The 12,777-nt window shown below is 38.5% G+C and overlaps 1 protein-coding gene across 1 annotated transcript in view; it reads left to right on the plus strand.

The window, feature by feature from the left end:
* LOC310956366 (microfibrillar-associated protein 3-like) overlaps nucleotides 1-11,896 on the plus strand; it is a 150,867-nt gene extending 138,971 nt beyond the window's left edge. Inside the window, exon 4 of the transcript XR_014593475.1 lies at nucleotides 11,865-11,896. The gene's annotated coding sequence lies outside the window, so the exon portion shown is untranslated. The remainder of the gene's footprint in view (nucleotides 1-11,864) is intronic.
* The last annotated feature ends 881 nt before the right edge of the window (nucleotides 11,897-12,777 follow it).

A 12,777-nucleotide genomic window follows, 5' to 3' on the forward strand; every position in this document is an offset into this window, starting at 1 on the left:
CAGCTACCAAAACGAACAGAGAAACTCGAATAGAGGGAGAGGGACTTCATTCTCTGCTCAAGATGCCATTACTCCACCATATCCTTACATACTGTAGCAAATGTTGGTTGGCTTCTATATTAATGGTTATATATAATTAGATGGAATTGACAAGGTTAAATGGATCTGATCTTTAATATGTTTGTATTTTTCAGTGAAAATTGGTTTTGTTTTCCAAAGTGAACATCAGCAATGTAAACATGTTTCACTACAAAATAGTTAGGGTATGGCCCTTTCATTTCAGAGCTCTCCAGCGCTAAGAAGGGATTCTCAAGAACATACCCAGTTTAAAGCTGCATTTAAAATGGATTCACGGTGGGCTGTATCGGCACACACATCAGCATTACACTTCATCACAAGCTTGCTTGACTATTGATTCATGCATATTGAGTGCAAACACATTCCCATAAGTAATGCAAAGTGAATGAGCCGAAGTATCTTCAAAGGCCTTGGTGAATGTCTCCTGAGGATCTCCACCTGAGCTCACTCCAAATGAACCTGCTCCTCTCCAACATCTTACACACTCACACACATAAACACAGTGCATGTATATTAAGACCCAGTGTAACTTGTGTTGAGGAATATCATTTAATATTCCAGTTGTAGGACAGTGCTGCTTTACCGCAGGGAAATCCATCATCTATTGCTGCAGCTTCAGGCTCTGGTTTATCAAATTAAATTCCTTCTGCATAGTCTGCTTCTTTGTAGTTTTCCCAATACCCCTGGAAAAATAGGAAATCCCTAGAAAATAGTTTTAACACCTGAAGTACTATGAACAGAGTTTCACTCAAGTCCTTTGAGATTATTAAAAGGTACGTAACAAAAAAAAATCAGCCCTTATGTGAGCTGAACACAGACAGAGCAATGAAGTACAGATATTTTTCTCTGTTGAGACTGTTTCATTTTCACAAGAATTAAAATGCGGAAATGTTTCTTATTCCATTGCAGCACAATAATCTACAATCTGCAAATGTTTTCTAGTACAAAATTACGTTTTTTTGGTTCATGCCTCCATGAGTTTATCTTGCACAGCAGCCAATTTCTTGCAATAACAGCATTCCTTTGTCACATGGAAATCCATCTTGTCAGGCTCAGTGTAATGAGTTTGTGCTCCACCGACCAATCAGCATCCTGTAAGGAATTACTGGCACTTGAGGAGGGGAGCACCTACAACACATGAGGGGTCGTGTGTAGATGGTAACCCTAAGATTTGCAAAAGTCTCAAGAGATGGTTATGGTTAGGCATTAACATTATTAAGGTTAAATGTTAATGGGAATGGACTTGTATTTATATAGTGCCTTCTAGTCTTCTTGCTACATGAGGCACTTTTACACTACTAGTCACATTCACCCATTCACACAAACATTCATATATATGCAGAGGCTACCTCCCCAAATTTTAATCTAATCTCATTTAGAATAAGACCGGCCGATCTTCCAAATGAAGGACGACCCGCTCTGAAATTTAATTTGTTAAACTTAGGCATCAAAATCTAATGGTTAAGGTTAGTGTAGGTAGTCAGGAAGTGCAAGAGTTTTAGCAAATTTCCAGCAATTCTAGGGTTACCATTTAGACAGGACCCACGCAAGCCTAGGTTAGCTTAGATGTTGCAATACAATCAGTTTTATCAGAACAGGAGTTTTTCTTCATTGAGAGAAGAGAACTACATTGGAGGATTTTCTAGATAGAAAAGTTGTTTTCTCTCTTCCCCTGATTGACTTTGGCGAGAGTTATTCGGTTCATCCAATCACCTACCAGGTATATTTTGAGCACGCCTGCCATTTCCCAATACATTTCCAATGATGCCTTCTCAGATGGTTCTGTAAAACAAACCATCTGACGAGCCATGAGTAGCTGTTGGAAGACAATTTCAGAATGTAAGTCAAAAACTATAAAAACTCTAATGAGGGGCAGCACAGTGGTTAGAGCAGTCACCCCATGTAAAGAGGCTTAAGGTCCTAGAGGCTGCAGCCACAGGTTGGACTCTGACCCGCGGCCATGTGCTGCATGTTGTTCATATTTCCTGTATGTCCTATATAATAAAAAGATTGAAAAACCGCCCAAAAATATAATCTTTAAAAAAACTAAAAAACTGTAATGAAACCAAGCAGATTTAAATGAGCTTCATAGTGTCATCAACGCTGTAACTGCATTACCATACCATCACACCCACCCACACACGCAGCTGCTAGCCCACGTTGCTCTCAGTCATTTCCATTCTGTGGGTGAGTTAAAGTGACACTCTGCCTGTAGGTCTCTTGTTTTAGTTAATTTCATTCCAGGCTTGAAGCTACAGAGATCTATTTTAGAGATGTCGGGCGCGGTGCACTGAGCAAACTGATGTATCATCTCAGGGTGCCAGAGGTCAGGCCTCCAAACAGGCACCTTTGACTAGCTCACAGTAATGACCTCATTATACCTAAAGGGGCTCTGTGTATGCCATGACCCTCTTGTGTCTTTACCTGTTAAACTGTGATTAGATTGAAAGGGGATTCAATGAAAAGAGTACTGTAATTTGCTGGAAATGTTTTGCATTTAAAGTAAAAACTACAATTTGAATATATATACCTAAGGCAAACTTAATAAAATGGGCTATCTTAAGTATGCAATTTTTTTCTTCCAATATAACAACAAACAAGTTGCTCTCACTGATTCAACTTCTTCCAGGGAGCGAGAATCTAATAAGCGACATTTTCAGAGTACTTAATTAAGTGCAATGACTACCTGCATCATCATGAGCCTCTCTTGACATCACACATGCCATCAGTGAATTAACATGGATTTTAAGTGTTGGTCTACTTAAGGAAATCATTTGTTTTATTATCTTTAGTGATACTCAAGACCTCTGTTCATTTGTGCTCAATGGCCAATCACTTGTCTCTTGCATATTTTAATAGAATGTAACGGTCAATGACTTTTCTTTTTCTTTACTAATACTCTTGAAATCATACTTTAGAATTCAGATTTAAATTAAATCCAACTTGAGGCTCAGGGCATCTCAAAGGGATCATGAGAGAGAAGAGAACATTTCAACCTGTGTGAAAGGGCAACTCGACCTTGTCCCGAGTTCATATCTGAAAATGGCTTGAGTTTTCATCCACCTGTGATGTGCATTTACAATTTGTATATTAAAAAAAGAGAGTGGAAATGCTGGAAATTTGAAAAGAGTCGAAATATCCCAAAAAGATGTTAAAAAGCAAGATGCGCTTAAGAGCCATGGAAGCAGTAATAAATAATAAAATAATAAATAATAACAAATCATATAATAATAAATTATGACATACGTTCATGAACCATTTGAGTTCCCCATCCACTGAAGCCACTGGAGACAAACACTTTTAGCTGACAAATATCATCAAATTATGCCATGCCTAAATTCACGACAATGAAAAATTGGATCAGACATTTCTTCCTTCTTTGGGTGCTGTGAAAAGTTTAATAAAGTACTGAAAATTATAGTTGAAGGAACATGGGCTTCTAAACTGTAGGTAATGAGAGTCAGTAATATTGCAGAAAGCAGATGTGCTTTTTCTTAACTGAGTGGAGATGACAGAATTGAATGGCTAAGTCACATTCACTGATGGTAATTTCACAGTCTGGGGATTTCTGAGAGCTTGTTCTATTAGCTCCGGGCACACTGGACATGTTCAAGATCCATTGGGCAGCAGCTGCCAGCTCTACAGTTCTTTTAACCTTTATCTACCCAGGAAAAAGTATTAGAATGGCATTATGGTATTTTTCGGCAACAGCCTGCTCCACATAGCTATGCTCACACCTGGGACTTGCTTAGTGAGTCTCCTTCTGTTCAGCAAGATGTTCTCCATCTGAGCAAGTGAAGGTTCAAATCCTGGGTGTGAAGTAGAGATTCACCAACCCAACTTTTTCTCTCCAGATACTAATTTTAACACCTTGACTCTTGAGTGTTGGCACTGATCAGACTCCTGAGTGCGTCGCTGCAGTAGTGATCATTAAATAACTAGCTGTTTCAATAACAGCCATGACTAGAATTCAAAGTTGTTGATGTGATGAAAATCTTAAGGATTATAAACTGAATCAAAAATGAAGGTGTTTCCTAAATTGTAATTGGCTTTCTCTGGTAAGGTTGTGCAGATTGTCCAGCGGGCCCAAGAGTTTATAAGAGTACACGACATGGTTAGCAGCATGAATCACTGATCAATAAAACAATACTACATCAGTTGGTCAGCTCCCAACACAGGCTCGCTAATAACTGAAGCAGCAAACTGTAGAGGCTCATCCTTTGTGTTTTCCTGTCTATGGGAGTTCAATCATTTAAAGCAATTTGGTTTCTTTGCAGTGTGTACATCCTGTTTCATTGTTATCACATACATGACAGACTCCATCCATGATTTTTTATTGAGCTGTTACTGAACAGACCAATGCAACCTATTGATTTGGACAAATAATAAAACAATAAACAATCAAATTAGTACAGTATATATATATATAATATATATATATATATATATATATATATATAATTAAACATGGTGAAATGATTACAGTTTGACTCATAAATACTCGATTTCTACGAGATAGAATGTGTTGTTTGTCTATATAGATACTCTATGTTTGTAACGTAACATGTATGTTAAGTCACATCATTTTAGAAATGATCCATTGTGGTCCAACCATGATCTCCGTTAAATTCCCACTTTCCATATGTAGCAAATTATACCCTTGTATTGAAGGCTTTGCATGTTCCTTATTTTAAACATACCATGTTTTCTTGTTCATTTTTATAAAGAAATTCCCAGAGAGGATGTGCCAAGAGGAAAAATTCCAATTTTACCTACATGTTGCTAAAGGGATTATGCATCATGGATTCCCAGACGGTTCTCTTGTCAGCTGATATGCACTCTAAAATTGTGATAAGCACCATATTACAAGAGCGAAAAGGCATCTCAAAAATATTCTCTGCACAATGACTATCCTTCTCTGTCTCTGTCCTACATGCTTCATGTTTCACATCAGGGGGTGTAGAAATTTTGAAATGCCTCCTGATCTAGTTTGAAGGTTAAAGCGTGCATGCCCCCTGGCTTGATCTTGGTTAAAATGCATTCAGTGTAATGACTTTGCTGTAAAGCACTTGGGATACTGAACCTCCTCCAAAGTGGGTTTGTTGTATGAAGGATTCCACTGTTTATTTTTAAGGCAGTGTGATTCTTCCGGCTCACACCTCACATCACATGTCCTCATGTTGTTTTTATGGAAACAAAATCCCCCTGTGGCTAACGAGCATCTGTTTGCATGGATAAGATATGAGCGAGGTGATACAGTCAGCATCGCTTAAGGAATCATTTCACATTCAACTCATTCGAGAAGACAGCCAGAGGACGACAGCAGCCCACGTGCCCACCAACAAGCCCTGCGAGACCCTGCAGCAAACCTGCAGTCCCTGAGATAGGAAATGACGGTGACACAAATCATTCTTGATTTGGGCTTTTAATTTTTCTATTTTTGTGTGCAAGCCATTACAAAAAGACGTACAGGAAAAGATATTGAAAAAATATAAATAACACACTTTGTTTGATGAGTATAAGAAACTCTTTACCAGTTACTATTATATTATTACTGTTATAAGTCGAGAAAATCACATTTCAGTTCAACAGTATTTCAGTTCTTTTGTTCCATTGTATAAAGATATTTTCACAAGTGGTGTTTTCTTTGTTTTAACCTGCACAAAATGTATTTCTTGATTTTCTTCTGTCCTTATTACTTTTCCAAAGCTACATTTTGTAATCGGACCTGGGCTTATCTGTCCTTTAAGGCTCAACTTATCTTTTGACTGATGTTTTTTGAAGGCCCTAAGTGCAACAAAAGCAGCTTTCACACAGCCTGTTCAAGACAGAAATGGTGCGTTATTGTGCCTCTCAGTTCTGTGTAAAAGGTACAAGGACAGAATGGGGGACAGTTGTTATGCCTTTAAGCTGGCAGGGGAGGTAGTGACAAAGCTGAATTGTCATCTGTGAGTAAGGGATAAAGGGCATGGCGGGACTAGACACACACACTAAACGCCAAGGCTGGTGTGTTACAAATCGTGTCTGTTTAGTTCCTGGAGTTCTGGCATTTTAGCTAAGATAACACACTGAGACAGCATTATATTCTGTCAGTGTATAAAGGCAAAGCCGTGTAATGGTGGATCTTCTTTATGGCAGTATCTCGGAAATCGTAACTGTATCGTTCAATATAGAAATGTATGTTAGCATTATGAGGAGATATTTTTTTTTCCTAAAACTTTACCTATTCTCTTTGTCATATACGTTATATGACTATCTCAAAAAGGACTTATGTTTTCTGTTCTGGTGCCTCAGTGCTTTAAGACATACTACACCCATTTTAATCCAGGTCTGTGTCATTGTAATGTTGGGAATGTTTTCAGACGATGCTCCTTTTCCGCCTCTGAAACGGGCCAAACACCGTTCATCCACAATGCCCACATTGCCATGACACAAACACAGACACAAACCTGGAATAAAATGGGTAAAGTATGTTCCTTTAGGTTCGGTAATGTCTAGGCAACAAATACCAACATCAATTTCACATTTGAAACAAACCAATGTCGACTGAGAAGAATGAATATAAAAAATAAGCCACTAAATTAAGAGTATTCTGTAAACAACATAAAGAGAAGGAGAGACAGAGGCTTAGAGAAACAGATCGGATTCAAGTCGAGTACACACAGTTTGCCCTCTGAGAGCTGCTAAAGGACATTACATGAAATAATATAATGAGCAGCTTAATTAGGTACATATGACAAGTTCTTAACACAAGTACTGAAGACATAAGGTGTAAAGTTGAGGAAAAAGTAATTTACGTTGGAGCTCAACATACAGTTCAGACAGAGCAAAATATAATTAACAAATGAAGGATTCTGCAAATCATTCAGTAAAGCAACAATAGCACCTAGTTGTGGCGTGTAAATATGCAAATTAGTAAAAAGAGGCGTTTAGGCTCAGAAAAATATAGACTCTGTCTAAATAATTATTGTAAGTATTGAGATTCAGTTTCTTTTAGGTTTTTCTTTGGTCTTGATGGTCATATATACATTCATGTGATATCACTGCAGCAAACCAAACCAAGATTGTTAAGACCCCAGCAGAAATGTGTGTCTTCTAAATATGTATAAACATTTGTCTCCATTATAAATGCAGCATACCATACATGCATGAAGGGAGACCTTTTCCTCCACACCTGCATCTCAGGAGCTCTTCACATTGCCTCAAATTTTGATGGAGTATCAAATTACCAAATCGTTGTACCATGAGCAGCTGACAAATGTCTTTGCAGCCAGACAAGTGTGTGCTCCATGTGAACGATAGTTTTTAATTTTGTGTGTGCCAGACTATTCATTCACTTTCTTTAGACAAATACTGCAGTGCCATTGCTGAAGGGACTTTAGTCTAACCCTGTTCTCTTAGAAAAGGGTATTGCTGTCTGGGGAGTTAAGTGTTGATAGCATCATTTTGGGGAATGTGCATTAAGAAAGAGAGACGGTGCAGGTTAGGAAATAAAATCCAAGAAAACTCCGGTGAAAAGGTCCAGGAGGAGAATATTTCAACACCACTGTGTGTTTGTGCATACCTAATGTTGCATAAACACAACATGGCACCTTTTTTGTGTAGAGGCCAATGTGACCACACCACAAAGAATGAGATCAGTTTAGTTTTTCAAAATTTACATGAGAACTGTTCACACTGTATTCTCTCAGCCTTGGGCTATCTCTAGCAACCTTAACATTTTCAGAATGTTAGTCTGTAAAGGCGCTTAACAACGTATGTAAAGGGGGCTAGTAGCTAAGCTAAGTTTTTGAATTGTTGCAATAAACTGTATTGTTCAATATAGAAATGTATGTTGGGAGGGCGTATTCAGGATTGCAGCCGATGATAGCTCTATGAACTGCTATGAAATGCTATTTGATCCATCTCAAGGTCGAATCACACAAGATATTGTGCCAATGATATCACAGTCCAAAGACAGACCTCAAAGACAGAGTCAAGGACAACGCCACCCTGTTGTCCAAGGTGTGTGTGTGTGTGTGTGTGTTTGTTTGTTTGTTTGAGACTTTCAGTGTAACTGAGTGTAGCTATCAACGCTAATCTTTCTGAATTGGACTGTTTTTGCACCAGGGCCCAGTCGTAGTAAAAGAGGACAATTGTGCACCAAATGTATGCATGTTACTTAATTTAAATATACATGCAATGCAAAGGAGCACAAAGACACAATTTGCTTGACAGCGCAGTTAGGGAATCATTTCACTCTTTGCTGGTGCTTTGAGAATAACACAGGTTCTTTTGGTCTTATGTGCGCAAGTTTAGTGGCGACAAAAGCTTTCCAACAGCCTGAATGCATATCAAAGTGTCATGTATATTCTGAGGTCCAAATTATTTTTCCTAAGCAACCTGCCACATTCATCTCTCATTCAATAGCCCACTAATAGCAGTTACTTTCACTTGTTTTAAGAAGATAAGGTTTCTAGGATTAATTAAAGAAGCAAATACTAAATCTAGTAAGTGATTAAGCACTATACATCTCTTTATTTGCTTATGTCTTTAGATTTTGTTTGCTTTTTCCAAATTACGGCAATCGATTCACAAAATCGTTAGTGTGTGTTTAGGGAACAGTGCAGGAAAGCTGTAGAAGGTTAAAAAAACTTTACTCCCTCAATACAGAGAGCTTCTTTCAGTAGAAAGTTGTGATATTTGTGTCATTGAGATGCTATATTCTTGTGTGCAGATAGCTTATTGAACCCACGCATGCTGCATGTCTTCAAGCAGAAACTGCTGACAGAGGACAACTAAAAGCTTCCTCCCACACCAGCCTGAACTGCAAAGTTTTCTGTCTCTGTTAAAATGTGGAAATGCTGGCGACACTGTTCAATTCTGCACAAACTTTCCCACAGGAGAAGAAAAGTTAAAATCTATTTTGCTAACAAGAGTCAACAACAGTCAGAAGTTGAAAGTGTAGGGAGTGAAAAGGTTCTATCGGAATGGCAGTTTTACGCACTAGGGAGGTGGACAGACTGAGGCTGACTGCACACAACACAGAGCTAGCACGTCTGTTCTAGTCAGCGCTAATGAGGAATACTGCCTGACAGACCCTGCTGCAGATGCACCAGCACTCACACACTGCCCTACACCCATACATATTCAACACCCCCCTACATCATTTGTATAGCATTAACCCTTTTCTCAGCCACTGCCTGACACCATTGCGAGTAACGTGCTGAGTGTTTGTGGGAAAGGTTAAACCCTGGCTTTGTTTGTACTGTGTGATTGTTTGCCTGAAGTCAGAGAGGGTGGGAGTGCAGATACTGTACATAAGAAACATCAGAATGAAGAGGAGACATGTACTTGCAATATGTTTTTCTTATACAGCTATAATCAAAACTATTTTTGATTGATTAAAAATTTAAAAATGTCGGTATCAGTTTAGTTTTCATATTGTTCCGTTTAATTAAATTGTATTCACAGTGCTACATCCTTACAAAAGTTATCCCAATTACGAGCTACTAAAATCTAGACACAGAACTGGCATCAATATTTTGTTATCTTCCCTCAAGTGAAAATTACAATAGAACATTTTCAGTATGCACACTGATGTATTACCAGAATGTTCTCTGGAGAGAATTAAGGGCTTGATAGAGCGTTTATCTAATTTACTGAGACATCGTCTGCATGTTCTGTTCACTGTCTTTACTCTTCTGAACTATCATACCACTCCCTCTCTCTCATCTATTCTTCTTCTTATCTTTCTCTGGCCGTTGACCCTTGTATCATTCTTCTAAAGAGAGGAATTACAATTTATATTTCATTTCTATTTTTGTTGTAATCCCCTAGGATCAATATCCAATTTAGCCTTCTTTCATCTGAAGATATATTCCTCAACCCTGCTCCTTCAGCACGTCTGATTTGATACTTAAGTTATTCCTTGGCTCCTTTATATCTCGTTTAGTTTTATTTAAATCCTGCCTGACCTTTGATAATCTGTGATTTGTGTAACACTCAACTCAGGTCAGATATCTGTGTAATATCCTAACCCTAACGCCACTTACATAAAAAAATGATAAATACTCAATAGTCATTCCTGGTTTGTATAATATCTTACAAAAAGTAATGCACTGCATTTTGCGCGTATTCCACGTGTTTATTTTGTGTGGATTTCACATATTAAAATGAGGTGCCGTAGTATAGGACCGCTGATGGGAAGGTCAGAGTGGTGGATGGGTCCTAAAACACAGGATTTTCCCTTTTTTTTCTAATCCGAACCAAGTTGTTCTGATGCCTTACCCTAATTATCATCTTTTGTAATGTAAGGGTAGTTTGGTTGCCTAAACCTTCACCGTCACCTTTTGTTTCCTAAACAGAACGGAATGTAACCGCCACTATCCACTTCCTGACGTCATTTCCGCCAGTAAATAAAACATAACATTTGAAGATATCGTATACTTTTTGTACGATACACTACAAACCTGTTGATGAGAATATGCTGATGTAAACTGTGAGGATCCACATCTTGTGAGAATCCTACTATAGTTTAATGAACAATTGTAAAACAAAAAAAAGAAAAAACAACTCAGGCTCAGGGATGGACAATTCAGTATGTCTCTCAGTCAGGATAAAGTCTACACTAAGATACACAATCTATACATTAGTTAGAAGTAGCAAGCCTTACTCACCTTGTGTTGCTCCTTGTGGTAACCTTACTGTGTGGTAAGGTGCATACATACAGCAGTATCTTCCACTCTTGTGTGATTATCCCAATAAGTCTTACATCTATATTATTTGAGTATAAGGAAATAGTGTTAGAATGTAAAGCAATTTTGAAAAAGGTTTTTTTTCTACTTAAGAGCAATTGTCCCTAACACTGTGTCTGGGCTGAGTCACAACATGTGGTGCCTACCCTTTAAACCACTGTTAATGTTTTTTCTTGCAAAATGTCCTCTTAAATGTCAAATATAAAATGCCAAGTGTAGTCAAGGCAAGGCAAGGCATCATTATTTATATAGCGCATTTCATACGAAGGCAACTCAATGTGCTTTACACAAAGTCATAAAGACAAAACATTTTCTTAAAACAGCATAAAAAAACAGACAAAAAACACAGTTAAAAAAAAAAGCACATGGAAAGAGAACTGTTTTTAACCTGGATTTAAAAGTGCTCACAGTTGGGGCTGATGTAAAGAGTCAATATCTCAAAGTTGAAATAATATACTACAAATGAGGATGACATATGCATGTTCATGTGAATTTACCTACTTATTCATGGATTCAATGTATTTATGCATTTCCCTTTTTTTCTAGTGGTTAATATCACATGAAGGCAGTTAAGAGCAGTGGAGAAGCTCGTGGGGTTGTATTTGCTACCAGCTGAATGCGGAGGATGCAGAATGGTTAGTGATACCATTAGTCCGCTGGCCTCTTTATAGTGGCAAAAAAGTGCAGGTGGGACTCTGGGGATGTACTGAAGTGCCGTGGGAAGTTTTGGTTTCTTTAACTGCTGAACATCGTGCAGTTTTGGAGCAGAAAATTAACAGTGTCTTTATTCTTTTTACTGAGTTGATGGTTAATATTTATTTCTGCCATATTTATGCTCTACAATTGATTCTATATTAATCAGATGTGAGTTTAGACGAAGGGGCTGGTGGTTTGATTCTGGGCTGGGGCCCCTCTGTATGGAGTTTGCAAGTTCTCCCCGTATCTGCCCGGGTTCTCTCTGGGTTCTCCGGCTTTTCTCCCACAGTATAAAAGACATGCAGGTGTTAGGTTGATTGATGACTCTCAATTTCCAGTAGGTGGGAATGTGAGTGTGAATGGATGTCGGTCTCAGTTCGTCTCTATGTGCCCTGTGATAGACTGGCGTCCTCTCTCCGCCTTATGCCGAGTGTCAGCTGGGATCGGCTCCAGCCCCCCGCAACCCCGTCAGGGACAAGCGGTTGCAGATGATGGATGGCGTTTAATCTATGTATTTCCACTTTCCAAAATGTCATTCTGATAAACTGCTCAATTAGCTGACTTTGTATTACAGCAGGAGCTTGATGTTTATTTGGTGAAGCATTAAGCTACAATGATGAAGGCAATTTAGTGATTCAAATTATTTGCATTCCTCACAAACAATTCAGCCTATTTGATGTGATCAGTTAACTTTCTGATGAAATCATACAGCGCACTGACAGGGCGCAGACCAGATGATCCTGACGCTGTATGGGAGAACTGATCTAATTAGAGAGACTTTCATGTTGCCGAAACATAAGGTCAATATGTGTGAGCTGTGTTTGGAAGACTTAAAGGGGTAAATCACAAAGCATTGAGAGATGGACTAACACACTGTTGATTTTAGTGTTTTCGTGGAATTTGTTGACACTATTGCCAACTTTATCCTTCAAACAAGCTTGTTGGAAAGACTTCAGATTATCCAGTACCAGAACATTGCCATAACTGCATGGGGCAGCATACATAATGCCACCAGGTATCTGAAAATATTCCAACGCTCAGGATTATAATGAGAATAAAATGCTTCAGATTATCACCTGGCTTTGTGTGGATAAAGAGTTCGTCTTCATACAAAGTTGTGTTCTTGCGCGCACACACAGACACACACACAGACACACACACAAATGCACTTGCATATATGGTATACTGTTGGAGCATTTGGCCTGCAGGCATAAAGACTGGTGGATGTGCACATCCCATGGCTTTGATGAATAAAAGATGAAAGCTC

The sequence above is a fragment of the Echiichthys vipera genome (genome assembly GCF_963691815.1).
Source record: "Echiichthys vipera genome assembly, chromosome: 14".
In the NCBI taxonomy this organism is placed as follows: domain Eukaryota; kingdom Metazoa; phylum Chordata; class Actinopteri; order Perciformes; family Trachinidae; genus Echiichthys; species Echiichthys vipera.